The following is a 16,701-nucleotide window of genomic DNA, read 5'->3' as shown; positions in this document are numbered from 1 at the left end:
GGCACACTAAAGCACTTCATGATTGGGGAAACGACGCCATGTGGATACATACTCCTGGCTCCCCCATGTAACCAATTCGACTCGAAGGAGGCATGGATGCAGTACTTCATCACAGCTCTTTGTCAGTAGAGTCCAACCCCGATCAGAGGAGCAGCCTACCCCACTTGGCGGGTCCGAGGAAGACCTACTGCAGTGGTTGGAAGCTACCACATTGATGCCATGCTATGTGGTCTCTATTCAACCCTTGCCTATGGATACACCCTCTTTCCTTGATCCTCAGGCTGAAACCAGTGACCAAGTAATCCAGAAGCAAGTGTGTCAGTCCTTGATGATCATGCTTCAAGTGCCCCCTTGATGGAAGACGTCGGCCTTGGTGAACCTATAACACACCATAGAAGGGGAAAGAAATCTCCTTTGCAGGAGTTAGTCAATGTCTCACCTCTCCCCTTAACCTCCCCTGTGTCTGACTCCCCGCCCACTCAAAATCACTCTGCTGTGTCTGAAGACTTACACTTCGAGGAGCTTCCACCAGGATGGTTACAAGAAGAGTATGCGGAGTTTCCAATCGATTAGACACCAGCCCATGGTGTCTCGAAGCTCCAAGAGGCAGCTCAATGTTCATCTCCTGATGCACCCTCCCTAGCTACACCTCCTAACCCGGTCGGAGAAGTCAACTTGGGCGACCTTGACAACCCTCAACACATCCTCTTAGCCGCTTGGTTATGGGAGCATCCCGCGCATATACATATGTATGCACAGGTGGCTCAACCATTGACCCGGCTCACCAGTGCTACTGCACCCTTCGAATGGTCAAAACCAGAGGCTGAAGCATTTGTATACCTCAAAAAATGCCTCAATGAAGCACCTATTCTAGTTTCCCCCGATTGGTCTCTCCCTTTTCATGTGCATACGAATGCCATTCAACTGGCTGTGGGTGCTGTGCTGACTCAGCCTAGTAAGGAGTTCAAATTGGATCGCCCTGTTCACTATGCAAGTCGACTACTCACCAAAGCAAAGCGCAACTATAGCACCACAGAAAGGGAAGGTTTGGCTATTGTGTATGCTCTACAGAAATTTCGTCACTATTTATTAGGGGTCCACTTCACAATTATTACTGATCACCATGCCCTGCGCTATCTGCTTAATAAGCCGCAAGTTGCAGGTCGAGTATGGCGGTGGCTACTCCTATTTCAAGAGTTTGATTTCGAAGTTGTACTCTGTCCTGGCAAACATCATGTCATTGCCAACCATCTCTCTTGCATTTAAATAGGTGAAGAAGCCACAGGGGTTGCGGATGAATTTCCAGATACAGTCTCTTTAAGGTGGATACCACTCCGGAATGGTACGGCGATATCTACTGGCCTGTACCCAAAGAATGCATCTCTACTACAGAAGAGACGATTGTTGTTGAAGTCTAGGCCATTTACTCTAATTGGAGGCCAACTCTACAAGTCGGGACCAAATGGTGTTCTGAGGCGGTGTGTCCCCCCTCATGAAGTTGAGCATATTTTGGAGGATTCCCACAATGGTCCCACTGGTGGACATTACCCAGTCATATCACCGCCCAGAAAATTCTACAAAGTGGTCTATGGTGGCCCTATATAGGTTTTTCCAGATGCAATAGCACATGCCAAAGTTTGTGATGTTTGTCAGCGCTGTGGACCAAAGCCAAGTAAGCAGTCCAACCGTCCTCTGCGGGTCTCCATGGCATGGTTACCATTTGAGAGATGGGGCTTGGACTTTGTGGGTCCAATTTCTCCCTCGGCTCAACCTGGTAATCGGAAGTATCTGCTGGTGACTACAGATTATGCAACCAAGGCGGCAGAGGCACTGGCGACAACTGATTGCACTGGAAATATTGTAGCCAAGTTTTTGTATGAAACAATATTATGCTGGTTTGGATGTACCTTGGAGATCACCAGTGATCAGGGCAATCATTTTGTCAATGAGATGATTCAACTCTACAAGATTTTTCATCGCAAATCGTGCTTATATTACCCTAGAACCAATGGGCAAGCCGAGAGCACCAACTAGGTTCTGATCGCCCTCCTGCGGAAAGCATGTCATCTCCATCCGGTGTCTTGGGCTCAGGCTATCCACGGCACCCTCAGGGCATACCGCACTTTTTTCAAGGCAACAACGAATCACACGCCATTTCAACTGGCCTTCGGTTTGGAAGCCATAGCTCCGTTCGAGTTTAGCACAGGATCTCCTCGAGTAGGCAGTCTGTGTGCAAATTGGGGTATGAAATCTGCCTTTGTCTCTCGTCTCTACCTATTGGAAGAAAGCCGCCGATTGGCTTCTCAAGCTCTAGAAGCAGAGCAGCTTCGTCGCAAGGCGCGACATGATTGCCATCTCTGAAAGCCAAAAATAATGGAAGAATCGCTTGTGCTACTGTATCAAGCTCGATATGAGAAAAAAGCCAAGAAGTTGGTCCTAGCCTGGCAAGGGCCATAGAGGGTACATGAGATTTTGCCACAGGGAGCGATAGAGTTAGTAACTCTGGAAGGTGTTTCCTTGCCATTGGTAAATGGCTCCAGGATCAAATGCTACTACCCCTCACCATAAGCCATAAGTTGGTATTCTCTCCCCACTAGTACTTTTACCTGCACGGACAGTGTGCCTTCTCCCGCATTCATTTAGGTAGATGTAAAGCGCCTTGTGCTCCCTACCAACCTGCCACCTATTCAGCTCACTTCTATCATTCTTCATCACAGCCTTTGCCTCACCTTCATCTTTGACCCAATGTCAAACAATGTTCTTCCTTATGACTAGGTCCATTTTCTGTCTCATGAGTTTCTTGCTCTGTACAATTAACGAAGTATGTTCTATCATTACACATTCTCCAATTTGGTTAATTGATCCATATCTTTATTCAGTTGCCCTGAGGTTTCGAATTGTCCACTTGGATACTTCTCCTGGAGCTTTCTCATTTTTAAACTGCATTGGCCACTTCCCTTCCTAGTGTTCCCTTTTTCAGAGTATCCTTCCTAATTACGATCTTCATCTCACATGTGATTAAGTTGCTGTCTATTTGTTAGCCCTTGTGACATAGCCGTATGTGTCTACTTTGCCAATGTTTTACAAAACCATCTCTCTCTCCTGGCAGTGAAAGTGATATCATCATTGCTTTGAATGCATAAGGCGATGCTGTGTGATATGCAGCCTTTTCTTATCGGATTCTCTTCACAAGCACTTAATATCAAAATGCAGAGGGGTTTCTTCCTCTCCCCTTCTGCATTTTGCAGAGTTTGTGTGTGTAATTTAAAGCTATTGGGGCTGAGGAAAGTTTTGATGCTGCAGAGGATGCTGCAACCTTCTAATTTATGGCAGAATAATGCTCAAGACAATGTGTTTTTCACCGCCTAAAATTGCAAGATCCCAACCAATCTCTCCCCTGCCAAAGCGCCCCTAACATTCCTCTGTCGTCCCTAATCAACCTCCTGGCCCTATCCACTCTCTATTGCCCCTACCCTACCCCCTACCCCCTCGGCCCTATCCACACTTCCTCGCCCTTATCCTACATTCCCTCGCCCCTATCCTCCCCTACCCCCTCGCCCCTATCCTACTCTCCCTCGCCCCTACCCACGCATTCTCGCCCCTGCCTAACCCTCTCATCCCTACCCTACCCCTCGCCCCTCTCCAACTCTTCCTCGCCTATATCCTCGTCTTCTCGTCCCTACCTTCAGCCTCACCTCTACCCTCTTCCCTCGACCCTCACCAACCCCTCGGCCCTACCCATGTCCTCGCCCTTATCTACCTGACTTCAGCCTGGCCTCTATAATACCTATACATACAGTGCTCTCGTCCTTAATTCCTCCTCACCAAGACCCCGGGTTCGCGACTACTGCCTCACACCTTGCTGCTCTTCAACTTGTGCCTACTACTGGCGCTGTCACATCTTCTCTTCAGATGATTCCTACCCAGCGACCCCACTCTGCGGCTCCTGCTCAGCATTTTGCATTAGATTCAGGATTCACAGTATCAATCAGCACAGCTATGCAGCATCTTTACACGATGTAAGCTATTGTGGAGTGAATGTACGCTTCTGTGGATACAATGCTGAATGTACGCTCTTGAGATAGAGTGACACATAGAGTACTTTGCACACAGCAACTCACTATGGCTGGAAGAAGCAAGCAAAGTCGTAAAAAGGATAATATCACTTCTCGAGCGATGAAACGCAAGCAATAGGAAAAAGGCGAGCAAAGAAATGCAAGGCACAAGGTGCATTAACCACACCATCCCTCTGTGGAATTTTGTTTCTTACATATGACTCCCTTTTGAAATCATACTCCTTGTGCATTGTATCTTCATATATGCATTATATTGAATGCTTTTTTTAAAATATCGATTGTAGCGCAAGATTAAATTAGCTCATATATAAAAGAAATTTTTTGGATCAATGGAGTTTTAGTATCAATTCTTTTCACCTTAAAATACTATGAAAATACAAGCGTACTTTTTTTTGAAATTTTGGAGATCATAATAAATTTTCACATGTATGTTGCACTATCTAATATCTCATCTACCTCACTAACCAATATATACATGTCTCCCATGATTATTATGCATTCACTAGCTTTTATATTTATCTACCTTACAAGACTTGAAGGATTATAAAAAAACTATTTTGAATATGTCTCATGTTATGATTTAATATTTATTTTTCACCCACAGTAAATCAAAACTTATACTTGTTAATTTAATATTAAAGTTGTAAATTTCTTGACAATGCGTAAATGGATTGCTAGTCGCGAAACTGAAGGACGTAAGAGAAAATGTAATACCCATACAATTGAAAGGTGCCATTACAAAGGTGACAATAGAAAAATTGACCAGCCTTGTTGTATTTTCACTCCCTCTCAAGGAATAGTATCCTTGTGATTCTCATATTGGTGTATCTATATAGTAGTTCCCATTTTACTCCTTAAATCATCAATAATGGCTATCCAATTTTTTATGACAACAATGTGAACTCATTCTTTTAGGCATATCCTTCTAAATAAGCCTGACTTGAGTTGTATTATCTTTCCTATTATAGTAGTACACTAATCAAATCTCCTTCAAGGGATTGGTGATCTAGCTAGTCAATGATGATTTTTGAGGCTTATTGGGGCTCTTGAGAAAACTCTTTAAATTTTACCTCGTGTCAATTTGAATAGAAATCGACAAGTTTGGAAGACATGAAGTATTCATGTGGAAGAAGAAAATCACTTCACATTTATAAAGAAAACAAAAAGCTCATAAAAGGTATTATATATATTCAAATTTCTCCTTTTTAGGTTGCTATTGAAAAGGAACCTCCCTTTAGAGTATTTTGAATTTTGTCTTCTCTAGCCCTTGTTTTTTCTCAGTTTAAACAAGAGATGAGTATATAGAAATTACGAGAAGAACCATCTATAACATAGCTTCACTAGTATAAAAATAATGTAAAATAATTACTGAATGAACCATTTTGACTAACAATGCTCCCAAGCCCTCTGCAGATATTCATGACCTACTGTCTCCTATGTACAATGAGTATCTTAATAGACTCATCACTTATCATTTAATAGAGATGTAGATGGAGTGAATGGAATGGATGATAAGACTTCATGCATATTTATTAGCTTTAGGAAAATGCTAAATGAGTTCCAAGTCTTCTTTGGGTCACATGATAGCCTTATGATAGACATGAGAACATGCTGCGTTGGAATGCCAAAACTCTTTCCTATGTATGCATAGTGATTGTTGTTATCTTCCCACCACATTAGGAATGATGTTATGAAAATCTTGTCAAAGGGTATGATGATGCCACGGATTAAAATGATGTTTTGAAAAGCTTGTCAAAAGGGTGCATGATGCCATGGATTAAAATAGTCTCCTACATTACATGCTTAACGGTAGAGAATTGGGTGGGGAGGTATTCCTCAATATAGAGGAGTGGCATGAGACTACTACACCACTTAATGAGTGCATTGAAAGCAACAAAAGGTTGAAGTCTACATGGTTCTCATATCTGAGGGTTTCATTTATTGATCATGAGCTTGTAAACAAGAAATGTTCTTATCCATGAAGAGAAGTTAGCTCTATGGAGCTAACTGATTTTTTTCTTACTTGCAAAAGAACTTGTAGATGATGGGCCAACTCCATAAAAATAAATGTCAAGGGTTTTTTCTTGCCTTCTCAAATGCAAATGCAACTAATGACTTGTAATGATCTTTAAAGACACTTCATGTTGAAGAGCTTTGATTGTATTTGGTCTTAAGAGCCACTAAGAGTGATTGTCACCATATCAAAGGAAAGCTGGAATGAGATTTTGCCCCTTTCAAGCTAGATGGTTCTGGGTTCAATAAATTTGAAAGATTTAAGATTGTCCTCATTGCCATTATTGGATAGCTTTTTGACTCGCAAGTTGAAAGGGGTAGAGTTTGGTGCTCAAGAATTATACGTTATCTGCCTTGAGGGGTTGTGTGCATCTTTTCATCATCAAGCCTTGATGGAAAACGTTTGGAAATGCAAGTTAAATGACCTTGGTGAAGGCTCAAGGTTTAGTTTTATCATGAAGCCTTGGTAGACAACGTTTGGAAATGCAAGGTAAAAGTCCTCAGTGAAGGCTCAAGGATTGGTTTTCATCACCAGGCCGTGGCAGACAGCGTTTGGAAACACAAGGTAAAAGTCCTTGGTGAAAGCTCAAGGAGGTTTTCATCACCAAGCCTTGGCAGACATCGTTTGGAAAGGCAAATTTCAAGTGCTTGATGTAGGCTCAAGGATCGGATCAACTCAATCTAGTTATGGTTGACCAAGAGCAATGACAAGGGTGATTTTGAGACCCACTAGTAGGATGCAGCTCAGCATGGGGTAGGGCAAAGGGCACAAACAGGTCAGGTCGTTGGCCAGGCATGTTTGATGAAAACCATGGAGAGGAACGAGGAGGTACTATAAAACGGAGAGCCCTCAAACTGTAACTCCAATATTAATGCGCTCGCCTACTCCCGCTACATGCTACAGCTATATTATAGAAGCCCATGCACTCGCATACTCCCACTATAGGCTACAACATGGCATACCATTCGCTTCCACTACTGGCTACAAATTGTACCATTTGCTGCCAGTACAAGCTGACAAAGGGAGCTCATTCAGGTTGGCAAAGGGAATGTTTTTTTTTTTGAGTAATTACAGGATATTAACGTAGAGCGTAGAGGGGTGTCATGAGAAGCTTGGCATCATGAGCGGCGCATTTTTACCCTCCTGTACGGTGCAAAATTCTATCACTTTCGTACATCACAAGAATCCACAGGAGCATGCATCGAGGCCAGATCTGAGGGGCCATCTCTGCATGGATTGACCAAATCAATGGCTTCCACACATGTATTCCTCAACAGAAGAAAGCAGCTTCCTGTGCCTTAAGGGAAAGGGTGCATTGTTGTGCAATGGAATGGCATGAAGAGCACTTGATAACAAGCATGAATTCATGTGTTGTTTGCTGGGTATCATGCATGTAGTATTTTCTAATCTTGGCTATTTCGAGAAGCTGCCCCCATGGATAACAATGGATTGATCGATCAATCATGAGCAGGGGTAGGTATATAGTTACTTGATCAAACTATTGCGTCAAGGGCAAATCGACCTAGGTCAGCAAAATTTGGCATTGCAAGTCCTCAAGCTCACAGGTGACAAAGAGAAGCGCGCGCTAGCGCAAGCACAACAGGTGGATGGTTCGAACACTTGGAAGAGCAATATCTGCCATATATTATATTTCCCCACGCCAGATGTTGTTTCTTGGCACTTGTGCATTGCTAAATAAATTCATGAATTGTTGTTTGAATTTGAGACTAGTAGACCCCTAATCTCGTCACTCTTTACATTGTTTGATGTAATGAGGAATGGGTATCTCCTATAGCCATGAGCATTGTTTTTCAGGATTGACACATAAGCATAAGCTCCATCTCCTCCCCTATGGTACAACTAGATTGCAAGTAATTGAAAGTTCCCAACTTTAAAATCGCTCTTCTTTGTTCAATCAAGGTCTCCTTTGAATTTATTTGAGCAAAATTCATGAGAGGAACCGATTTAGATGACCATCAAGGAATCTATTCATCTTGAAAATTGTCATCTATACCTACATGAGCTTTACCAAGAATTATTGTTAGCTCCTCGATGCATAGTACCCTTTTTTGACTACTAAATCAAAAAGTAATATGAGAAATCCCCTAACAATCCTCCTTGATTTGTGTGGTTTGATCACCAAATGCAATAATGCTTGACTACTTGTTTTTCATTAAATAGTGCCTAAATTTTTTAATAGCGTAAACCACTGGCATAGGCCCTTTCACTTAGTAATTGTGTAATTCTTTCCCACATTGTTTAGCTATCTATTGGTGTAGCAAATAGGAAAATCCATATTCCCATCACAAGGTTGAGCTAATATTCAGCGGACTTCATAACAAATGGTAAAATTGTCAAGATTTTGAGAGAGGAGAAACGGAGAGACTTTTGTGTCATAGGAACGATCCCAAGAGACCTCAAAAGACTATCCAATGAGCCTGATACTGAAGAGGAAGGGGAGAGAGAGAGAGAGGTTGTATCAGATCCTCTCATCAAAGCTTTACTATCAGTTATGGGAAAGATAATAGTTCGTACAAGCGAGTACTTGATTGTTCTCTAAATCCAAAATGGTTTTATACAACTCAAGAAGCATGTGGTTCTTGGAAGAGTATTTTCTAGATTGGTAGTGGTCTTTCTAATTGAGAGGCGAATCAAAACATACCATGGCACTTAAGAGAAAACAAACGAATATATCATGAGCTTGAAATAGATGGGGCAAGTGGCATTCCATAACAAGCTTAGCTCCAATGTTGCAATTGACTAGCTCAATTTGAATTTTTGTAGCCGTCCAAAGCTTTAAAACAATAAAGATATGGGACTCCAATGAATTTTTCCCCTTGCTCGCTTTTGGTTGCTCGTTGTTCGCTAGTTAAATGATAGCACCCCCGTAAAAAGACCTTGCGACAGAGGCCTTGTCTGATCAATTTGGGAGTTCTGCAGAGGAAGAGGCTGAACACACAAGCCATGGACTCACAGAATTTTCTTCAAGTGATCACAGTGATGAGAGTTACAAAGCATCTCTAGAGTCCTTGTCTGAGTCAGATTCTGGCTCTGATTCCGAGTCTTCTAAAGAACAGGACAAATATTTGAAGGCAAAAAGCAAGGCCACACTCAGGTGCTCAACCATCAAATCAGGAGGCCTGCACATCAAAAAGTCAAGCAAGATTCACTTTTCACCTACAGCAGCCTCATGCATCCCTTCACAAACTTTTATCAAGAGATCAGCTACAAACCTTAAGTCTTACGGCTTTGGCAGAGGCAGATCTACCTACTGATGTTCCCGTGGATATGGTCCATGAGGTTCTGAAGCTTTTGCCCAAAGTACGAGGTCACACACTTAATGCTATACGCATTGGTCATGCTATGGGGATGACAAGCTTTCCTTCATTAAAACCGGCTACTAGAATCTACTCACAACTTTCGAAGGAGAATGCGGAGGATCTACCTGGAGAAGAAGAAAAAGAAGAGGGCTAGAGTGGTGAAGGACGCAGTAGAATCTCTAATATCATTGCTAGTATCAGAGAGTCGGCAGCTTCGGGTGAAGCACCCTATACGGTGCACCTCGTATACTCCCGCTACTCGTTTACTAAGCCGGTGGTATGCTCGGGTGTTTCGGATCACACTATGTATGTTCCAGTTGCAGCTTCTACAGTGTGTGTTTGTCCCTCTCTCTACTTCTGTCATTTTCACTCCTACCACAGTGACTAGCTCCCGCACCCCGCTTGCAGTTGTCTCTTCTCCTATACCTATCCTTGTTGCAGCCACTCCACCAGTCTCTACTCCACCAGAGAGGCATGCTCCCAGTTCACCACCAGCAGTGCCACTTGCCAGCCCTCTCCCACCTAACACTGTTGCAGCCTATCCTTGACACTGTTGCAGTTATCTCTTCTCCTATACCTATCCTTGTTGTTGTAGCCACTCCACCAGTCTCTACTCCACCAGAGAGGCATGCTCCCAGTCACGACCAGAAGTGCCACTTGCCATCCCTCTCCCACCCAACACTGCTGCGGGATCTTCAGCAGTAACGGACTCTACCTCACTCTTTTGGCTATCTGAGGAGATACTGCAGGAGTCGAGAGAGGCTATTGCTACCATTGAGCTTAGAGCAAAGCGGTTGGCTGCTACTCATCAGTGTCGCTCCGCCACATACGCGGCTATGGAGGGATCTCTGTGTGTCGCAGAGAGTGCGATTGTTGATAGAGACACTACTATTTTTGCCTTGCGACATGCATTAAAAGTGAAGTCTCAAATCATTGACGACCTCCGCGCTCAGGTGCAAGGATTTCATGAGATGCTACTACACGGAGACCTGGGGATTCAACCTCCAGTTGCTAGGGGATATGGATGGCAGGAGCAGGGGATACAGGTACATCCTTCTATTGGGTATGCACAGCCGGGTGTTTATACACATTTCGTGCAACCCTCTACACAGGCTCCTATTGGATATGGTCAACTTTAGCAGTTTCCCTACTATTCGCAGGGGTTTCAACAGCCCCCTTCCTTGCCACAGAGGCAACCGACAGTGTTCCTTGCGACGGCCTTGTTGGTGCACACCGTCATGGCTGTGTTAGTAGATGGCCTGAGTACACTTCAGGACAGGTGCTTCCATCCGTTGCGTAGCAGGTGTCTGCTCCAGCCACAAGGAGCCAGTTTGTTCAGAGCAGAATCCAGTAGCAAAGCCTCCCACACTCTATTTGATGGCTCCTCCGAACGCGGATACTTTTGATGCAGCAGTGGCAATGACTCTTTCCCTTGGGTGACAAGACGAGACTGCTTTGCTCAGCTTTCTCTTGTACATATGCAGTGGCTAGTAGTTTCTTTTTGCAGTTTTTTAGTGTTTCTCTCACCAAGATGGTGAGCGGACTTGTGGCGGGCAACCTGTATAGCAGGACTACAATGTCACGGGCACAGGACAGACAATTAGTACAGTTGAGCTGGAATCCACACTAGATGGACTTCCGTCTGGGCAGTGACACATTGCAGAGGTCTAGTGGACACCGTGGCCAGGTCACCACCACCACAGTTTGGAGATAGACTTAGCTGGACTGGATATTTATTAGCGGTTGGTGGCTCTTTATGGTTGTACATATGCGTAGTTATTTTGAGTCATTATTATCATCTTCTTCTTGTATGGTCTAGCGTCAGCCTCGACACCCCATTGTACCCATGAGTTCTTGGCTGGAGCCGAGTGTGCTACCATGCCAGAGTTTGTATCGGTCTTTTTGAGTTAGTCGAGTCCCATATGTTCAGGTTCCATTGTTGAGTCGCTGCGTTGTTTTCCCTGTTGTTCCTTGTTTTCTTTGTTGTCAATCTATCGGAGTGAGATGTCACGCACATTGCATTGAGGAGCACCCATTGTAGAAAGCACGACACATTATCTCCGCTACAATGACATGAGTGAAGCGAGAGAATGTCGAGGCCAATACAACAACGGTAAATAGAACTATATATATGCCATCATGATACTTTGGACAATTCTCAAATGAACATGCAATGGCCATGTAGACAGCTTTCAACAATGCAATTTGGCATTCAAATGTTACATAACCCAATCCACTTTTTGAGCATGAGTGACATTCCAGCCGATTGGATACCCCAAATGCCTCACAATCACATTCAGAGGAACAATCTCTCCTGGCCGCAGCAACTCATGCCAATCACAAGAATTTAGCAGGAGAAGCTTCGATTTATGAAAGTTGACTCGAAGACCAGCAACAAGCTCATACAGGTTTAAAGCTTCCATAATTATCCGAACATCAGTGTGGCAGTTACAGGGCGTACACAACGAGTTGTCAGCATAAGCCCGCCCAACAAAATTGCGCCCTGATGGTAACTGCAGGCCATGAAGACAACCGACAGAAGTCAAGTGATCTACATCAACAAAGGGTGTGTGGCAATGGCATATAACAATGCACTAAGGGGAGATCCTTGTCGAACTGAGTAACCAAGAGGCCAAGAATTTGTCAACTCACCGTTAAGAAGCCTTGTAGATGAACTGCGAGCATACAAGAAATAAACAATATTGGCTAATTTAGGACCAAACCCAAGACAACGCATCGTGGCTACAATGTAGTCCCATTTTACAGTATCAAAAGCCTTTTCTATATTAACTTGCATTACAAGTACATCTGCTGCGTGTACTTTGCATATTCCATGCCAATCAGAACATTAGCCAAGTTGTCATTGATTTGACAGCGTGTTATGAAAACATATTGAGCTTGATGTATTCCTTCAAAAGGAATATCCTTAATCTGGATAACCAACAACTTAGCCAATCTCTTATACACTACAGGCATCAACATATCAGTCTCCAGTGTGCGAAATGCTCACAAAGTGCCTGCTTGCGCAACAATTTAAGCAAGCCTTCTTTCCAAGAAACTGGCAAATCTTGTTTCTCCCATGCAACATACATCATGAAAAGTAACGGTTCTTTCAGAGACCCAAAAAGAGAGAAAGAACTCCACAATAAGCGCATCCCAGCAAGGAACTCCAACGGCCCAATGAAAGCAATGCATTATGCAATTTTGAATCAGTGAAAGGTTCCTCAAGAGATAATGCATCATGGGAAGAGATGATTGGTCGTACATGAGATAACAACAACTGTCTTGATTGACATACCATTGGCGATTCTCGAGGAGGAGCAGCAAAAACCTGTCTATAATGCGAGACCATGGCATCAACAAGTTCATGGATAGAGGATGTCCAAGCACCCGAAGAAAGCTTTACACGCCGAATATCTTGAGAAACCTTCATGTGATGCAAATGCTTGAAAAATTGCTTTAAAGCACATCCTTTATCAACAAAAGCCCGTTGGCGAGCATGCGTCTGCCATTTTTCAATCTTCCGTTTATCATCAAGCTGTGTGCATACTCGAGCTTCACACAACTCCGATAATTCATATTGAGTTAAAGGCCTGGAGTCAGCCAATACTTGCAAATGTTGACAAACCTGCTTGGCATCCTTAACATTGCCACGAGTCAAATGTCGGTATTGTTTGCCATAATCCTCAATGGCAGATTGCACTTGCATCGCAAAACGAAAACCACGCGACATTGAGATCAAGATGCATGTGAGCAATCAAGGGACAAGCCCAGAAATTTTATCTCGAAAGGTGTCATGCTTAAGATATGCATCATTACTATGTAGCAGACGCTTCTGATAGAGAGGCCTATCACAAAGTGATTACCCAAAGTACAAATTTAACAACACAGGGTGATTATCCACGATAACTGCAAAGTGCAATCCATCTTCATATCACACACAAAATCATCATATTGCTGTCTGTGGAGAACATACCATCTATCCAGACGTGCACGATATGAGTGATGAGCAGTATGTTGAAAAGTAAAACCCGGGAGATCCGGATGGAGGGAATGCCATAAATCAAGCATTTGCGCAGAAGCAAGGAGATGATTCCATGCTTGTCTTTCCACAAGCAACATATGCGAATTACCTATGTTGCTATCATACACGTCAGGAAGTTGTTAAAATCACCACAAAGGAGTGCATTGGATGTCCATGGATAAGAAGAGATATCTCGCCATAGAGTAATCCTTTGCCTAGAAGCTGTATATGCATATACACCTCCAACTTCATAAATGCAACCATTTAACAAACATTGCACCACCATCCAACGACCCCTCAGATCATTACTCACCAAAATTGGCTGAAGCTCATGCCGAACCAATATCATAACTCCGGAGTAATCATGCAAACCCGCATACGCAGTCCAATAAACCGCAAAATAGGTGCACTGACCCACAAACTCGGGCTGATTATGTTCTTGCAAAACTACTATATCAGCCCTCCATGTATTTACATAGTGCCAGGTTAGTCGCCATTTATCAAGGCTGCATAACCCATGCACATTAAACGAGATGCATCTGATGATCAAGCATGAGAGATCATATGTACAAAGGCAACAAAACAAGAGGAACTATATAGACGTCCCCATGTGCACGTCTTCTTCTACCACATTTGTGCAAGAGTCAATGCATTGAGTCATTACGGAACATTTTTTTGCAGGATTCAAATTAGGGTAGAAGTCTCACCAATGAGTACATCTGTATAAGAATGCATCGCTTTTCCCATGCATCAATCAGCATACAATTGTCATTTCATCGAAGCTGCTTGAACGATACATTCTTATTTGTATTTATAGGTGGAACATAATTACGAGAAGGAGGAGTGCGAATCTTCACCGTCTTTTTGGGTACCACCTAAGCACCAGACTCGCTAGACCCCACATTTTTACCCTTCGCAGCATTGCCATTACCCAGGGCTGTAGAGTGCGATGGCTTAGCTTTCCCTTTTTCCACATTGGGAGTTGCATTAACAACCAAGCTTCCATTTTTCTTAGCCTCACCAAGAGATTTATCAGTAGAGACAAAAGCAAGTGATGGGACTGCTGCAGGAGGTGGCTGCAAAATTAGTCCAGGACACTCAGATTGCATATGCCCAAATTTTCCAGATCGGAAACATGAATTTGCAAACTTGCCTCATTAAGTTTAAATGGGCTCTTACCCACCCACGGGTCCCCCGAATCAACCATGTTGCATTCCGGTGTAGGTCTGTCAGTGTCCCATAGAATACAAAACCTATTGGTATTCGCATCCAGTTTTGGGGGACATACCACCTTCCTGAGTTGTGCAGCCAAGTGTGGTAGAAAGTGTCTCCATGTGCGGAGGAAATCCACTATTTCCACCCACACCGGACATTTGTGGCGAATAAGACTTTGATAGTCCTTGGTCAATGCCCACGATAGGACATGAGTCATCTGCATACCAAAAAACAATGGAGACATTTCCAACAACAAGTTCCTAGCATCAGTATCCACCAAAAAGACTTCGTAAAATCCTCAAGCTCCAAAGTAAGCCCCCCGGACAGCCTGGCGTTTGAGCAAAAAGTCAACCCATTGCCCAACATCCTGTGCAGTAGACATCGTTCCCGGGAAAAGCAAAATGCCTGTATTCATGGCATATTGCGCAATCGGATCCATGAGTTCTTGCACAGGAATGCGAACTTCGAGAGAGGAGGAGGAGCATTCCAGGTTTTCCGAGCTTCTTCAAAGTCCTCATATAAACAAGCTTTGATCTTGGACGTGGTCTCCGAGAAGCTTCCCATAGCTTTGTGACACTTAAAAACACACAAAAAATCGAACATATAGCAAAAACACCTTACTCAAGGAGCAAACACCTAAGAAACCAAGCACAGTCAAAATTCCTGTAACACTGTAGCTGTATATAGAGACCGCAAAAACAATTACATGTATCCACAATTGACGAACAGGAAGCTGCACCTATCCCTAGCTGTACAAAAGTCCTGCGAATTAGGTTTATGCCCTGTACTGTGACCACCTGCAGGTATATACACTAAACAAGCGCACACAGAAGTACGTACAACAATTTTTGAGTATGCTACACAGCCCACCAGATGGCACAGGTGCACCTCGTCACCAGGCAGTAGAGCTTGTCACTATACAGCAGAGCAGCAGATGGGAAAACGCAGTTAGGGTTTGTGCTGGCAAGAAACCCACAACACAAGCATGTTCGCGCTACAGAAAACCTTAGACGTAGAGGGCTGCGGGCACACAGAAAACCCTAAACACACAGAACGCGGCACACACACACACACACACATACACACACACACACTCTTCACAGACTTCGTGGGTTCGAGGGGTGAGGTAGAAAAGGTTTGTATGGGAGCATCATCTATTGCCTCTTGGTGGGCTCTACTTTCTCGTGTATTATGGCACCATCTTCTGTCATCTTAAATGATCTAGCACACAAGATAAGTGACTGTATTGAAATTCTCTCTCAAAGAGGTGTTGTCGGTTGTCTTCTTGGATGCATCTACGCTCGGGTCAAGATCTAGGAATGATTGAAGTGCAATCAAGCTGCTTCAGATGAAGGCACATGGAGGACGGCATCCTAGTGGGCAAACATACTTTCAGTGTTGTTTTCTCATCACATGAGCTTGCCTATAGGTCCGTCAACTGCCCTCCTTTCCCCTTCGAGGATAAATTGATTTTTCTACATCCGTGGTAGGAATTTACTTTAGTTGCTTTCAAGTAGAGCTGCCAGCTCCAGAAGAACCCTGTAAGAAATGCTTTTTGAGAGCTATGTGCAAAGTTTTGGTTGCCAGACATGCTGAGGCAGATGGGTTCTATTTCTGGGAGACCATTTATATATTCAGTACAACGCCAGACAGCTATGCCATCTATAAAGGTGGCTACCACCCCTTCTATAGAGTTTCCATATACCATCACTTTTGAGTGGAAAGGGGTGTTACACTCGTAGAGGATTGTGATTATGGGAAAACCAAAGCAGTGCCTTAGATTTCATGAGATGGGGCATTTGGTGAGGGATTGCCTCACAGCCACAACATACCCAATAGAGTTTTGCACAGTAGCGAGGCCCTTCTCGACATCATGGTACAGATCACAGGGGTCGTAGTCAGTAGTAGTAGAGTGCTCAGCAACAGCATAGTGTTGATCAAACACAGAGAAAGAAAGAAAGAAAGAAAGAAAGATTTTTAACGTCTATGTCAGGCCGAAATCGGCCTATGAGACAAATCAAATGTACATGGTGTGTATGTCATCCGTCTATC

At 43.6% G+C, this 16,701-nt stretch overlaps 1 protein-coding gene across 7 annotated transcripts in view; it reads left to right on the top strand.

Annotated features, from left to right (window-relative positions):
- Positions 1–16,701, top strand: part of LOC147441824 (catalytic/ hydrolase) — a 200,580-nt gene that overhangs the window by 165,073 nt on the left and 18,806 nt on the right. For 2 of the 7 annotated variants that reach the window (XR_015190155.1, XR_015190154.1), the window contains exon 10: positions 3,304–4,227. The exons of the other annotated variants lie outside the window; for them this stretch is intronic. The gene's annotated coding sequence lies outside the window, so the exon portion shown is untranslated. The remainder of the gene's footprint in view (positions 1–3,303; positions 4,228–16,701) is intronic. 7 annotated transcript variants of the gene reach the window in all.

Source organism: Adiantum capillus-veneris, chromosome 14 (assembly GCF_014529385.1).
Source record: "Adiantum capillus-veneris isolate H3 chromosome 14, ASM1452938v2, whole genome shotgun sequence".
NCBI lineage: Eukaryota > Viridiplantae > Streptophyta > Polypodiopsida > Polypodiales > Pteridaceae > Adiantum > Adiantum capillus-veneris.
Note: the sequence above shows the minus strand (reverse complement) of the source record. Positions and strands in the feature narration are given on the sequence as shown.